Source organism: Lissotriton vulgaris, chromosome 3_1 (genome assembly GCF_964263255.1).
Source record: "Lissotriton vulgaris chromosome 3_1, aLisVul1.2, whole genome shotgun sequence".
NCBI lineage: Eukaryota > Metazoa > Chordata > Amphibia > Caudata > Salamandridae > Lissotriton > Lissotriton vulgaris.
In genome coordinates, this window is record NC_141689.1 from 667,568,357 (window position 1) to 667,584,229 (window position 15,873).

Here is a 15,873-nt window from a genome sequence, read left to right on the forward strand (position 1 = left end):
GGACCGATCGCCACAACTTTCTTCCTTTGATAGTTTTGCTTCTGGTTCTTGATGATGTCAAAGTTTGTTGGTTCGTGGTTTCGGACCAAGTTTTATTTGAACTTCTTGGACCTCTTGCCAGTCCACTCTGCCGATCTCTGGCAGTGGTGTTGTTTGGCGCAGGTGGCTGGGGTGATGGTGGTTGCCAGCCATGTAGTGACTTGGGATGACAGGTGTTGGTGACTTGCTGGGAATGTTGGATGTCCGGAGAGACTTGGCAGCCATGTGCCTCCGCCTTGCTGAGGTGGAGTGTCTGTGGTGGCTTGACTCAGACTGCCGGCGCTCAGGGACGGACGGTCGCCTGGGGAAGCGTTAGGATGAGACGCGGTTGGCGCTTGCTGCGGCTTACGTTTGGTTAATCCATGAGGCTGTACCCAGGGATGTCGGTCCGCCTCGGTAGCCGTCTGGTGTGTCAGGGTGTGCCTCTTGGCTGGCTGTGAGTCCTCGGTCTTCTCCCTTTGTTGGCTTGTTCAGCCTACCTGTGCTCATCCGGTCTTCGGGTGACAGGGTTGTCCTTCTTCTTCTTTTCTTCGAGGGCTTTGCGCTTGGACCTTGAGGCGGTGGTGTCATGGCGCCGACGTCTGCCTTTGCTCTGGCATGCTTGTCCGGACTAATCACTTGGTGAGGTGCTCCTTGTGAGCTGGGCGACGTGATGTCTGTTCTTTTGTTGCTGTTCGTTGGAGCGCATGGTGCTGTGACGGCCTGCCACGTGGGGTGTGCGACTCCTCTCTAGCCGATCTGGGCCGCGGCTGACTCCAACTTGAGGCAGTGTGAAGGAGGACACCGTAGGTGGTCTTCGGCCGACTGCAGGGCTTTGCTGTGGCGATGGAGATGTGCGTGCTCTCCAACCTGCGTTCATTAGTGCTACTTTGCGGAGATGTCTCTATCTATCGGGCATCTGCCCGTGCTGCCAGGTTCACTGGCGCAGCCTTCTGCGTGCTTCGGACTTTGCGTGCTGTTTCTTCTTCCTGGATGCTCTCTTTTGGCACTTGGGGTGCCTGTGGTGCGGCTGGCAGTTGTGCCTGTTCACCAGTCGGAGCGGATGATGCAACCTTTACAATGGCGGTGGCGTTGGGCAGCCACATGTGGCACGTGCTCCACACCAGTCTTTCTTGTGCTTGTAGTGGTTACCTTGAGACGTTGCTGTTCTTCCACTCTTGCTAGTGGGGATTGTCTTTGGCGTTGTTGCTTGAGCTTGGACAGCCCTAGCCTGGGCTGGAGAGGCATTTCTGGTGGCCCTTGGTGATGTGCCATAGTATTTTCCCCTTTGAAAACCTAGGTGTGGGTTTCTCGTGTGGGCATTCATTTGGCACATTGGGCTTGCTGCATAGGGACAGAGACACTGTAGACTTCTCATGTGCCCTTCTCTTGCAGGGCAGCTGGGTGCAGTCAGTTCTGGTACTGGCTGTGCTTTGCAGTCTCAGTTTCCATTGAGCGAGGGTGGTGCAGAGCCGTAGATGTCCTTGTTTTCGCTTGTTAGTTGAGGTGGGGTTGGATGCTCTCTTCTGTTGGCACGCTTCCTTTCTTCATCCTGGGCGTTGTGTGCTTAGGCTCTGCTGTTGTGGGCCTTTGGGCTACTTGTTGTGGCTGGACTTCTCCTCTTGCTAGCAGGGGCTTGTGTGGCAGTGGCCCTGTTTGAGGTGGAGTCAGGCATCCCCTGGTAGCGTGCGCTTGGTGCTAGTTTTCCTTGTGACCTATTTGTCCCTATGTGCTACTTCATGCACTCCCTTGCTGCTCCGGCACTTGGCAGCATTTATGTGCTTTGCTGTGGGTCTGCTTAGACACGCTTGTGGCTGCAGACAGGTTGCTGGAGTCATCCAGACATACCGTTGCAATCTGGCTGCCTCTTTCCTGGGGTGTCAACTGGCACAGGCTCTCATGGACTTACTTGTTGGGGTGGAGTACCACTAGTGGCCACTGGGTGGCAGTGCAGCTTTCGTGTTCATGGTAGGCTCCGACAGTCTCTTCTGAAACTGCATGCTGTGCGGCTTCTCATGCAGAGAAGAGGTCACCTCCCTTCTGTGGGATTCCAAAAGGTATGTTGGGGCACTGCAGGCTATGTCGGGATTGGTGCTGGGCGGCTGGGGAAATTCTCTTTGCCCCCTTTTAGTTCCTTTTGTCTTTTGTTTTCAGCACGACAGGGCTATGTGCGGTGCAGGCACTTTCCTTGGAGTAGCGGCATTTGATCCACGCTCCTCTTCCATCCTGGGGGCATAGCGCTGCAGCGATGGCATGAGTGTTGCTTTCCTGGCCCTGCCCTCTACTCTCTCGCGTCGCAGCAGCTTTGGGCTGGGCGCATTACTTCTCAGGGCAATATTTCTATGTCTCGGTGCTGTGCAGCGATCTTGCAGCTGGGTGGCGCTGCAATGACTTTCCATGAGTTATGGCAGCTTTACAGTTGCTGTGGGGCAGTCCTCTGAGCAAGCTGATAACTCCCTACATGTGGAGAGAGTCTGTGCTGAGGACCTGCAGTTAGTGACTCTTAGGCTTCTGTTCTAAGCAGGGGCCGTGTCTCGCAGCTCTCTCGCTGGGTAGAGAAGCCCGTCCGGTGCAGGCCCAGCTGGTGGCGCCAAGTATGCTCCTTGATCGGCCGCCGCAATCGCCTCTCCGATGGTGGCCGTGCTATGCGGGTCTCTTTATTGATTGGCCGCCTCTGTGCAGGAGGTAGAAGCCCTCCTTCCCTGCAGGCAGTTGCTGCATGTGTCCAGAGTCTGGGAGACAGCGCTTCGACTTACGGGGCAGCCGGTGTCGGGCGAGATGGCTTTCAGAAGCCTGAACAGGTAAGGGGTGCATTGCCTCTTTTCCTCACTGCTCCCCTCGCTTAGCTGTCCCCAAGTCGCTCGTGTGGTAGTACTGTGTGGCGGCGTACCCTTCGTTTGCGGGGCAATTCCACAGGGTCTTGTGGATACAGGGTGGGCTTCGCCACAGACCTCACATGTGGAAGATTAGGGGCACGTGTATGTGTCACTTATGGTGCACTTAGGACGTTCAGAGCTTGTATGCGTTCTGTCACGGCACTGACCATTAGGCTTGCAGGCAATGTGGGTCGGCGGCACTAAGATGCCTCGGCATGGTGCTGGCTGTCACGCTTGTTTTAGTTAGGATGAGTTTTAAAATGGTAGTTGGACATCCAGTTTTGACTTTTGAGCATTTAAGAGTGTATTAGAAAGCATGGCAGCGTCTTCCGGGATTGAGATTTTCAGGTATATTTGGGTGTCATATAACCAGTTCTAGCTGTTTCTCACACTGCCTGCACAAAGACTTCAAAGACTTTTCTCTATATAAGACGGGGCTGTGTCCCCTTCCAATTTGTTCTTGTTTTTGGACTTGAATCTGCCAGGGGCGTGCTGCTGCTTGGGCCCAGGGGAATCCCTGGGCCCTGCCCAGCCCCTGGGTGCCTGGAGGACTTCTTGGGGACCCCTCTGCCTGTCCTGGAAGGATGGGGGACTTTGCTTTGCCCTGTATCCCTGCTGTTGCTGGACTTGTGGACCCTTACTTGTTCCTAGCGCTGGGAGTGCTTTGCTCTCACCCCTAGCGCCTGGTGGCGCTCTATTTCTGCCTTTAGCGCTAGGAGCGCTTTATTCTGCTGTGGTAGCACTTGGAAGCGCTTTATTTTCCATTTATTTACTCAATTTACGGGTGTCACCACGTTTTTATTTAATTATTTGAGGCCGGTGCCCACCCGGCATTGCCCCGTGTTTGATTCTCTGCCGCCGGCCCGGAGATCGTGTGAGGAGGTGCTGAGCCCGCCTCCCTGCCCAGGGCCGCGCTGCCATTGGCGGCCCTGCAAGACAGGAAGCCAGGCAGATCCTTTGGTGACGTGGGCGGGCCTCGGGCGGTCACTTCCGCTTCCCCCCCCTGGCGGGGGGAAGCCTGCTTGTTTCGTTGCCGGTCTCCCGTGTGGAGAGGGAGACCGGAAAGGCTGGCCGCGAGGAGAGAGAAGAGGAAGCGTGACCTGATGCAGGGCTCCCGTGTGCTGAGCGAGCCCCGGGAAGAAAAGTAGCATGGCGGCCGGTGAACAGGGCTCCCATGTGCCAAAGGAGCCCTGCAGCGAGAGGCGAGCCGCCCCATGAGCCGCCGCTGCACAGGGAAGCTGGTGAGTGCGGGCGTCTTGGCTCAGGGGCATTGCTGGTGATCGAGTCCCCCATGAGGGACTCCAATGGTGGCCACATTATTGCTGAGAGCCCCGAGAGGCTCGAAGAGCACCTTTGTCTTTAGGGAGTCCCCAGGAGGGGGACTCCAGCTTACGGTGCTGCATCTGTTTCCGAGCCCCAGAAGGCTCAAGGCGCCCTTTGTGTTGAGAGGCTCCCTGCTCATATTATGGCTTCACGAGCCCAGTGAGGCTCAGGGTGCCATTGTTTTTAAAGCCCTGAGAGGCTCCCTGCCCCATGATGTTTAGAGCCCAGTGAGGCTTGGGGGACACCGGTGTTTTTAGAGCCTGTGTGGCTCCAATGGTTATGTTAGGTCAGAGCCTGTGTAGGCTCCAACGGGGGCACGAGTGCTTCAGAGCCTATGTGGCTCCAACAGTTGGCGCAGTTTGCGCCTAAGGGTCGGTGAGGACCCTGTCGCAGTTTGGATTCACAGCTGCCCAGCAATTAGTGGGCAGCTGCACCGTTTAGGTCTGGTGTGGTCCTCAGCTGCCCAGCAAGTAGTGGGCACCTGCAACGTTTAGGTTTTGCGCCAGTGGCGCACCCGTGACTGGCGCTGCATGGCAGCGCGCCCTGACATTCTGGACACAGGGCTCTTTTAGTCCCTTTATTAGATGGGGGCTGGTAGGTGATTTCTGCGCAATATGATTTCTATGTTTTTAATAGTAATTGCTAAGGTGTTTTTGCGCTATTGAGTTATGTTCTGGCACCTCTGAATGTTTTTATGCACCATGTGTCTTCCTTGATTTTACACCTCTGAATGTGTTGGTTTATGCATCATGTGTTTTTCCTTCCTTACACCTCTGAATGTTTTAGGCATCATGTGTTTTCTCCTGTACCTCTGAATGTGTTGTGATGCATCATGTGCCATGTTATTACACCGCTGAATGTATGTTTTATGCATCATGTGTTTTTCCTTCCATACACCTCTGAATGTTGGTTTTGCATAATGTGTAATGTGTTCTTACCTATACCCCTAAATGTATTTTATTCTTGGGTGGTTTTCTTTCTAGTACAGGTGGTCCTAGTGAGGTCCTGGTTCCCTGCGTGACATTCTCCTAAGGTGTTTAGGGTTGCGTAGGTGGTACTTACCTGTTCCCAGTAGTTACTGGATGTGATTTATAACTGTTCTCTTGTGCCATACTTATTCTATTTCCAAAAGTGTTGATTCTGACAGTGGCCCATGTGGCCCTGTCCTGTACATAATCCCTTGTGAATATTGCCCGTGCCAGTTGGCACAATGCACATGTGTGACTTCTATCTGATGTGTTTTTACAATACCAAAATTATTTTATAATAACCTTGTGTGGAGTTCCTTTTGTGGTGTGCCTAGGATGTTGTTGCTGTTGTGTGCTGGCGCAAATGCTTTACACATTGCCTCCAAGTTTAGCCTTACTGCTCGTGCCAAGCTACCAGGGGGTGAGCAGGGGTTATCTTGGCATGTGACTTCCTTGTCCTGACTAGAATGGTGGTTTCTGCCTAGCTTTGGCATCAGCCTTAGCCAACCAGAAATAGCCAGTTCTAACAGGTGTCATCTGCGTAGAGGTGGAAGAGAATCCCAGAGTTTCTGAGAATCACACATCGTGGTTGTAGGTAGTGGTTGAATAGGGTTGGAGAGAAGAGTGAATCTTGAGCAACACCTTTGTGAATGCTAACTGGTCTTGGGAATGAGTTGCCCATTTTCACAATTTAGGAATGGTCAGATAGGTAAGAAGAGAACCAGTTGAGGACAGTGCTTCCATATCCCATGCGTATTTCAAGAATACGAAGGTTGAGGTTGTTGAATGTGTCGAATGAGGCAGGAATTGCCGGAGTGGAGGAATCTAAGAGAGTCATCGACTATTTGGAGGATCACAGTTTCTGTACTGTCACCCCCTTGGAGTCCTGATTGAAGAGTGCCTAGGAGGTTGTTTGTTCGAATATGTGAGGCTAGTCCAGATGCAACTTTCGATGTCTTTGCCTTGATTGTTGAGACTGGGTGGTAACTGTTCAGGTTCTCTGGATCGAGAGGTTGCTTTATCTTAAGCAGAGCGGTTTGACTCATTTTTGTTGATCTGGGAAGAGGCCTTGTTTGAGAGAGGAATTGACCATGGCAGTGTATATGAGGAGTAGGTGTGGGGCAAGATATTTGCTGAAAACTTCTCATCCCGGGACTCGCATAAACTTCAACCAGATCTCCTCTCTGATGTTTCGTTCAACTCAATCCCTGAATTCTCAGCAATTGTTGTCATTGCTGTCTCCCAACTTACTAAATGACTGGACACCACTGCCAACTCGTTGGCACCACCAAATCTGATTAAATATAAATGGTCCAAACATTCAGGCCCATGGTTCACTGCTGAGCTCAGGGCCCTAAAACAATGTTGCAGTGAACAGGAGAAGAAATGGAGAGCTGCCCATAATGATGCAGAAAAGTTCAATACATACGCAGCTTAGGAGAATACAAACTCTATTGTCAAGGAAAAGGCATCCTATTATACTAGAAAAATAGATGAAGCCCAAAATTCAACCAAAGAATTGTTCAAGATGGTTGTCAATTTGACAACAGATACCAAAACACATATTGATACCAGCCAATCATTCTGCAACACATTGGCAAACTTTTTTCTACATAAAGTAGAATCAGTACATAATAGGTTCTCTACTTCAGCTTTTCCCACTCTTGCAGACTTATCTGCCCTACCACTGCCTTCAGAGCTGGTCTTTCAGCAAATTCGCCAGCACTTTTTAAAGGTTGTTACCAAAATTCTTAGGTCCACCACCTCGGGGTCCCATTAAGATCTGAGTTAGCCAAGAGTGGCTAAGCTGTGTGCAGAGATCATTGCCTTAATACTCACAGTCATTCTTCATCTTTTGTTCAGCTCTGGCATATTTCCAACTCTATGGAAGAAGGGCAGGTGTGACCTTGGGTTTCCCTGAGCTACAAACTAACGAGTGGAACAGACAGCTAGGTCTCCCATCGTGGTTTCGTGCAGAAAGCCTAATCACGTGATTTCAGGGAAACAGTACTTGAAACAGAGAAACAAAACAAGATGGCTCCGGTCATACCAATGGGTTTAAACAGAATTACAGTGAATCGTTCCTAACTATAATAAGACAATGTGAATAAGGCTATGCTAACGTGCGGTTATAGGGTTATATTGTATATATTAAGCCAATAACATATATTCTTCGTATTTATATCCCCTCAGACGGCCCTTTTGACCTACTATAGCCAATATAGCTAGTTCTATTCTACAAACACACCCTCCTCGATCTGCATAAGGTCTGAGACCTCCTTTTGAATCATCTGCTTGTTGACTTTGGCCTGTCGGGAGACGATCAAGGCAGACGTTATCTTGGCCGCACAAAAGGAACAACATGCCAGGGCACAATGGAGACACAGGCAGCAAGTAAATATGACTCCAGAGGCTCCAGCAAGAATCATGAATATCTTCTAACCCCAGGTAGATAAAAGACCCCAGAACCATCCACTAAGGGACCAAGTACCATTGTCGACATGTGCTTCACTAGCTAACCGGTGTAGTTTCTGAATGGCAAGGTGTATGGTAGGGGCTGAATCTGGAATGAAAACACAACAAGAGCTGCCGATCACGCGACAGGCTCCACCCCTATCAGCTAGGATGAACCACATTTTCCACTATTCTTAACAGGCATCTTATACTACGGCTATTGAAAATCGGTCCCCAAAAGGAGGTGTCAGTCTGATCAGTACTATCAGTATCAAAGCTCCTAATGCTTCTATTAGATTCTATCTCTCGTCCAACTAGTTGATGTGTCTTATGATAATCACATGGGGCAATATAAACTGGGGGGTAAAGGAATGAGAGGTAACACCGCCCTGCCCATCCCCGGGGAAGCCAAGTATATGCGTTTTCACCGAACACAAAATATACATTAGGGGGAGTAATCACAGGAGGAGTACTGAATGTATGCAAGGTGTAAGTGTAATTACATGTACTGCGTCCTACCTTAATACAACCTCGTCCCTGTATGCAAAAGGGGGAAGTGCTATTTATAATTGGAATTGGCAAAGCTTTGCCATTAGTGACATTTCGTTCTTTAAAATGCTGAAAATACATGGTGGAGTTGAAAAGTTCGAAATCCTGCATTTCCTTTTGTAGCCAGGTAGCATTCTCATTTTCAGTATATACACTCATACAAGCATTTGGGTCCAAGGATCCCTCTCCTCCATTCCCTTCAGCGTCAAATCCTTGGTGCCGCTTTATATATTTCAGGATGGCCTCATATTCTTTTTCAGTATATGTCTTAGGTTCAGCTACATAGTGAGAATACATTAATGACAATATTTGGTACCAGGCTTCACAGCTAGCTAAGTGTGATAAGGGCAAGGAGATGAACAGTTCATGTTGATTCATTACTAATGGAAGTAACCCACAGACCCAACAATTCGTCTTGTTGGTCGTGCTATGGGTCTGATGTAACATTTCAATAAAGACATTTTTTGCATAAGTTTCTCGGTGTCTAGCATTATGTGGGGGTAAAGAATAAAAGAGATGTTCTTCTGGGGCAGGGGTAGTCCCTAGCAGTTTATGTACAGAGTGCTGAAATTCTAGATACACAAATACACACATTAAAATCACCGTAATTACAACAATAAAAGCCACGAATGCCACCTTCACTCTGGTGGTCCATCCGGAAAACGATTGTGTATTATCAATATACCGCCGAGGGGCAATTGGTTGTTCATCCTCCATGACAAATCGGGCAAAAGGAAACATGCTCTCTATAAGTCCAATTTCTAACTCGGATCCTCTATAAAAGTCCAAAAACTAATCTTTGTATCCACAAAGCACGCACACTACCAGAGGGTTCTTCTTTCCACTGAGGGATCTTCTCCCTGTTTCCGCTAGAGCCTCACAGGCAGACTCCTATCGTTCATCAAAAAGAACAAGCTTTATATTCCAGTAGTACGACCCCAGCCCTTAACTCAGTGTTTCTTTCTGAACAAAGCTATTTAGCACAATGTTCCAAGCTCTCAACGGGTTCAGTCCAGTGTCTCGCTCAGTACCCCAGTAATTCTATCCGATGTTCCTCAACTCAAGTCTCTGTCTTGCTCCTACCATTGGAAGCTGGGGTACCGCGCTGTTTTCGGGGCCGCAGGTCGTATTTACAATGGCCAGGTTGCTCCTGGTCAGAAAACAATTCAGCTGCAAGGGCATCTGATGCGTTCAAAACTTGTGGTGCCACGGAAATGGCAGCCTCCGCTGGTTGAGCTGTCTCACTTTCACCTGTGGGCAACACCTCACTCGGTTGCCCTACTTCTTGGGCGTCTGAAAAAGGCACAAAGCTTTGAATCAGCTCTCCTTCCTGGCTCGGAATTCCTTCTCGATTTGTAGATCAAACGGCAAAGGCAGTGGCAGGCGTTTTAGATGACTGACGTGGATCCAGTGCTTTCTTCCATGCACTTTCACCGCCGTTCTCGTGGCCAGGAGGATCTGATAGGGCTCCGACCACCTGGGCTCCAAACTCGATTTCCGTTGGTAGTTCTTCACCAGTACCCACTGGCCAGGTTCCAATCGATGCCTAGGACCCTCCGGTAGTGGCTGCAATGTGTCCGAGACCTGTTGATGAATAGAACGCAAATCTTTAATCAAGGCGTACAGGTAGTCTGTCATCAAAGGGTAATCAATATCCCTAAAGGATCAGGGTCTGGGGACTCCCCACACATTGGCGGGTCTGCCAAAGATCACCTCGTGAGGAGACAATCCAGTTCTAGTGTGAGGGGTGGTTCTTAGAGACAATAGTGCCAATGGGAGTGCATCAGGCCAATTTAATCCAGTACTCTCACAGATTTTAGCCAATTTTAAATTCAGTGTACCATTATATTTTTCAACTAATCCAGCCGACTGGGGATGTCTGGCGGCATAGAACTTCTGTTTTATCTGCAATCCTTTACAAACACTCTGTACTAGCTGAGCATTAAAATGAGGCCCGTTGTCGGACCAGATGACACGGGGCAAGCAATATCGGGGCAGATATTCTTTAACCAGGGCTTTGGCAGTTGCAACTGTGAAAAATATACAAAATAAGAGGAAACCATCTGCTCCCTGGTTTAATGAGGAGCTGAAATCCCTACGCAATGCACGCCGACAGGCAGAAAAGAAATGGCGTAGATGCTATTCGGAACCGGATAAAAAACTGCTGAAAATGGAACAGGCAAAATATAAAGGAGCTATTGCCAAAGCTAAGGCACTCTTCTATGCCACCACTATTCTCCAGTCCCCTAACAGTACTAAAACCCTTTTGAACATCATAAGGGATCTCTCACACCCCACTTGTTCAAGCAACAAGGTGGTTGCTACCCAAGAACTATGTGATAAGATTGCATTCCACTTTGAGGAAAAGATTGCTAAAATTGTAGGGGGACTGAAGGAGGAAACGACTAACTGCAAAGAGGTGCAGATAGAAGAAGAGGAACCTAAACCAATTTCGTCATCATTGGAAAATTTCATCCCTCTTACAGAGGAGCTCTTTTTTACCCTGGCCCATAATGTGTCATCAGGATCGCCTTTAGACCCCCTTCTGCATAGGATCTGGAAGGAATATGGGCCACAGCTGTTCCCTTGGATGCATCAGATTTGTCGCCAATCCCTTGAGGAAGGCACAGTGCCGGAAGCATGGAAACAGGCAGTGGTTACTCCACTGTTAAAAAAGCCTTCGCTGGACCCTACTATTCCGGCACACTTCAGGCCCATATCCCTCCTGCCCTACCCGATAAAAATCGTGGAAAGGCTGGTCAGCAGATCCCTGTCAGGATATTTGGAAGACAATTGTCTACTGGACAAGGACCAATTTGGTTTCCGCCCAGGCCACGGAACAGAAACTGCATTGGCAACCATGTTGGACAACCTTCGAATGCAAGCCGACATTGGCAATTCCTCAGTCTTGGTGCTGTTGGACATGTCGGCCGCATTCGATACGGTTAGCCATGCAGTTCTGCTAAGTAGGCTGGAAAAACTGGGCGTGAAGGGCAAGGCCCTGAGGTGGATTCAATCCTACCTGACAGGCAGACAACAGATGGTGACTCTAGCACTCTTTTCATCTTCCAAGTCCCCAGTCAGTTATGGAGTACCTCAGGGCTCCTCGATCAGCCCTATTCTTTTTAATATCTATTTGCAGCCTTTGATCCCTATTATCAAATCTTATGGAATAGATTTGATAAATTACGCTGACGACACCCAACTGGTGTTCTCCTTAGAAGGACGGTGACAATGGAGACCTTTCAGAAATGCATGAGCAGGGTCTCCAGGTGGCTGAAAGTAAACTCCCTCCAATTTAACGAGAGTAAGACAGAGGTAGTCTATTGCTCGTCAACCAAACTGAGTCAGCAACCTTCCTACGAGATCAGGCTTGCGCCGGGAGCTGAGCTTTGCATCCCAGTCAAGACCGTGCATAATTTAGGGGTAATGTTTGATGCGGATCTCCAAATGACCTCTCAGACCAATAAAACCATCAGTGTCTGCTTTGGATTGCTCAAAGCGCTCAGACAGATTTTGCCCCTTCTGCCTTCTGCCTGATGAGTCTAGACCGCTAGTGGTTAGGAGTGTGATCCTGGCCAGACTGGACTACTGTAACTCCCTATATCTAGGGGCCCCCTTATACATCTTACAGGGGCTCCAGAGAGTCCAGTCCATAGCGGCAAGCTGGCACTTAAAACTCCTCCACTACGCTGGCGCTCAGAGATCTACACTGGCTGCCAATCGGGAGTAGAGTCGTTTTTAAGTCCCTATGTATTGTGTATAGAGCCCTGCACAACACGGGACCTATTCCTTTACAGGAAAGGCTCAACTGGTATGAGCCTACCAGGTCCCTGCGTTCCTCTAGCCTGGGTTTGGCAGCAACCACCAGGATCAGGAGATCGAGGATGGGAGGCAGACCCTTCTGCACCTCCGCATCTAGGATGTGGAACGAGCTTCCCCAGAACATCAGGCAAATTGACACCCTGCTTGGATTTAGAAAGAGTCTGAAAACATGGCTGTTTGCCAAAGTTTAATTCCCCTTAACTCAATTTAATGGAACTGGCGGCTGTTTTACATGTCATGACAGCCAGTGTATTGTTGTTCCATCTGACTACTTCCTGTTTGGGCGCCAGGATACCCGTAGGGTGACAGTTGCGCGATACAAATACAAATACAATACAATACAATACAACTGCAGTGGCTTCTTTAGTGGGGTAGGCTTCAACCCATTTTCTAAAAGCACATACCACCACTAATACATATTTTAAATTATTTACCCTTTCCATCTGAATGCCCTCAAAGGGCAAGGACGGTGGGGCAAAATTTCCACTCAAAACAGATTCTCTACCTCCAGGATCGTGGCGTAAACACACCGGGCAATATTTCACCATATGTGCTGCAGTTTTGGAAATGTTTGGGTTGTTCCATACTGGATCTAATACGGCACAAATACCTTTCGCGCCTATGTGGGCTGGACCATGGGCCATTGTAACTACAGCATATACTAATGCATTGGGCAGTAGCCATCGCTGCTTTTCAGATAGATCTATCCAACAATCATTCTTATCTAGTTTTCCTACTTCCTGTTCCCATCTCTGTAATTCATCTATTGTTGCTTCCTTCTGCAGTTCTCTTACACTTTCAATAGTATTGTCAAACAGAGATGTTTCCGCTACCCACCGGGCCGATGTGCTAGGGAACATGGGGTTCATTTTAGTCTGGGCTGTTTCTTTTGCTACTGAATCAGCAAAGGCGTTTCCCTTTCCAGTGGAATCAACAACTTTTTTATGGGCACTGCACTTAATGATGGCCACCTTCTCTGGTAATGTCAAGGCAAATAACAAGCGGTCAATTAAGGGGCCATGTTGAATTTTCTGGCATGTGTGGTAAAGAAACCCCTCTCCCTCCACAGCCTCCCAAAACTATGGGCAACGCCAAAGGCATACTGGCTGTCCGTAAAAATTTTCACCCTCAGCCCTTCACTCAATTCACATGCTCTTAACAAGCCTATTAGTTCAGCTGCCTGGGCTGAGTGATGGGAAATCCTTGCGGTCTCCACCACCGTCTTTAATGTCGTGACAGCATAAGCAGCTGTCGCAGTGCCATCTGGTAACTTAAAATAAGAGCCATCCACATACAACTCCCCTTGAGGTTCAGATAAAGGGATGTCAGTAAGATCTACGCGTCCATTCATTTCTTCTTCTGTTCTAAATATACAATCATGGATGTTGTCCTTTTCATCGTTTGAAGGGAGGGGTAGTAATGTGACTGGGTTCAGAATGGCACATCTTTTGATCATAATATGGGGTGCAAACAAGGTTAGCTCGTACCCTGTCAGTCTAGCACTTGTAAGGTGCTGGGTCTTAGTTCTGTTCAAAAGGATATCCACAGCATGCGGTACCATGACTGTGAGGTCTGTATTCAAAACTATTCCCTCTGATTGCCGGGAGGCCACCGCTACTGCGGCCGTGGCCCTCAGGCATCTTGGGAGGGCTCATGCAACATTACCCAAGACTGATGAAAAGAATGTATAGGGTCTTTGCTTCCCACCAAAACCCTGTGTTAACACTGAAAGTGAACAACCATCCACCTCGTGCACATAAAGTGAAAAAGGCTTTCGGTAATCCGGAGTACCCAAGACAGGTGCAGAACAAAGAGCAGACTTTAAAGAATCAAAGGCTTCTTGACATTCATCCGTCCAGAGTAAGGGTTCATGCACATCTTTGGTTGTCAAATGCAACAAGGGTTTAGAGAGAAGGGAATAGTTAGGAATCCACTGGCGACAGTAAGAGGTTATGCCAAGAAAAGCATGAACATCACGTTGAGCACGAGGGACAGACATGTTAGTTATTACAGATATTCGCTCTGGAGTCAATCGTCTCCCCGCTTTCGACAGTAAGTGGCCGAGGTAGGTCACTTCCTGTCAACAATACTGAAATTTAGAAAGGGACACTTTATTACCCTTTTCAGCCAAATGGTTTAACAATTTAACCGTGGCCTCTTTACAGCCCTCCTTTGTATCGGAGGCCACCAGAATATCATCGACATACTGGATGATCGTGTTCCCAGTTGGCAAAATTAATTCATCGAGGACTGCTTTCAAGGCTTGACTGTAAATGCTAAGACTCTCTGTATAGCCTTGAGGGGCGTGAGTAAATCTTAAGCTTCGGCCAGCCAATGAGAATCCGAAGATATGTCTGCTATCAGGGTGAATTGGAATGCTAACAAAGGCATTCTTTAAATCAATTACTGAAAAATACTGAGCTGTAGGGGGAATCATTGTCAGAATAGCAGTTATATCAGGTACTACCACAATTTTGTTGACCTCTCTAAGGTCAATTACAAAACAATATGTATTTTTGTAATCCGGGGCACCGTCAATTGGTGTCTTCTTCAAAATCGGTAAAATCGGGCTGTTACAAACATTAGCAGCTGTCTCCTTCACTACCCCCTTCTGGATGAGGTCACGAATAATGTGCAACAAGGCCTGTTCACCTTCTGGTGAAATTTTATTCTGCGGAATGCGGGGCAGCTGGACATTAGGTTTCAGGGTTATTGACACAGGGGCTATTCTTAACAGGCCAACATAGGTATCTCCTGTAGCCCACAGTGTCTGAGGAATCATAGAGAATTCAGGGGGGAGGTTTTCATTTTTGGCAAAATATTGCGCTGCATTCGGGGGTGGTTTCTGCATCGTCAAATAGACACCATCGGGGGAACAATAGATTTGTGCATGTAATTTTTTTAGAATGTCCAGACCCAAAAGGTTTTCTCCACAATTTGAAGTTAAAAGAAAAGGTGAATGTATAGAAATGGGACCTATAGTGAAGGGCAGAGGTTTAGAAACGGGGCTTACCACAGGGATTCCATAGAATCCTACTGATACGTTATTTTGGCCAGACAGAGCAGCCCCTGGGACCAGTGTATGGGCAACTGAGCTATGCATTGCCCCTGTATCCACTAGAAATTTTCCCGATGTTCCCAACAGTTCCCCTTGTACATACGGTCCCTCCTGGTCAACTGGTACTGTAAAGTGGCCCCCGCTCTATCCTTGGCTGTCTCATGCATAATCCTGTCCGTCGTACCCATCACCCCTGTAATTTTCGTTGTAGTACTGTCTGGCTTGGGGGTTGTCAAAGTAATTTTTCCGAGAATCCTCATGGTGCATCTCTTCTCGTCTCATACTATTTCAGTCTATATTCCCTCATCCCCTTCCTCGTCCTCTGTTACCCCCATACTTTGCCAGCTACAGAGGGCAATCTGCCTTCCAGTGCCCTTCCTGTTTGCTATAGGAACATTGATTTATATCAATGTTCGGGGGACCTCCTCCACCTCTTCCTGCCATTGCACCCCTCTGGAATGAGCCACGCCCTCCCCGTCCTGCACTCTGTCCTCTGCTAACCTGCTGCAACAGAACCCTAGTCTTCAAGTCTTTAGTCTTCTTTTCTGACTTTTCTTTGCTTTCATTCTCTCGATGTTCATAATATAGGGCCATACTGAGAATTACTGACGGAGCAGCTGTAGTCCACGTGCTCTCGGCTGCTTGGAGATGGGACATACCTTCGGGGAGCAAATTTGTAACAAACCTATTAACAAACAACTGTATCCCACCTTCCGTGGATAGGTCTTGCTCACTAAAGTCTATAAAGACTTTCTCAAACCTGGTAAAGAAATCTGACACACTTTCATCCTTCTTCTGTCTA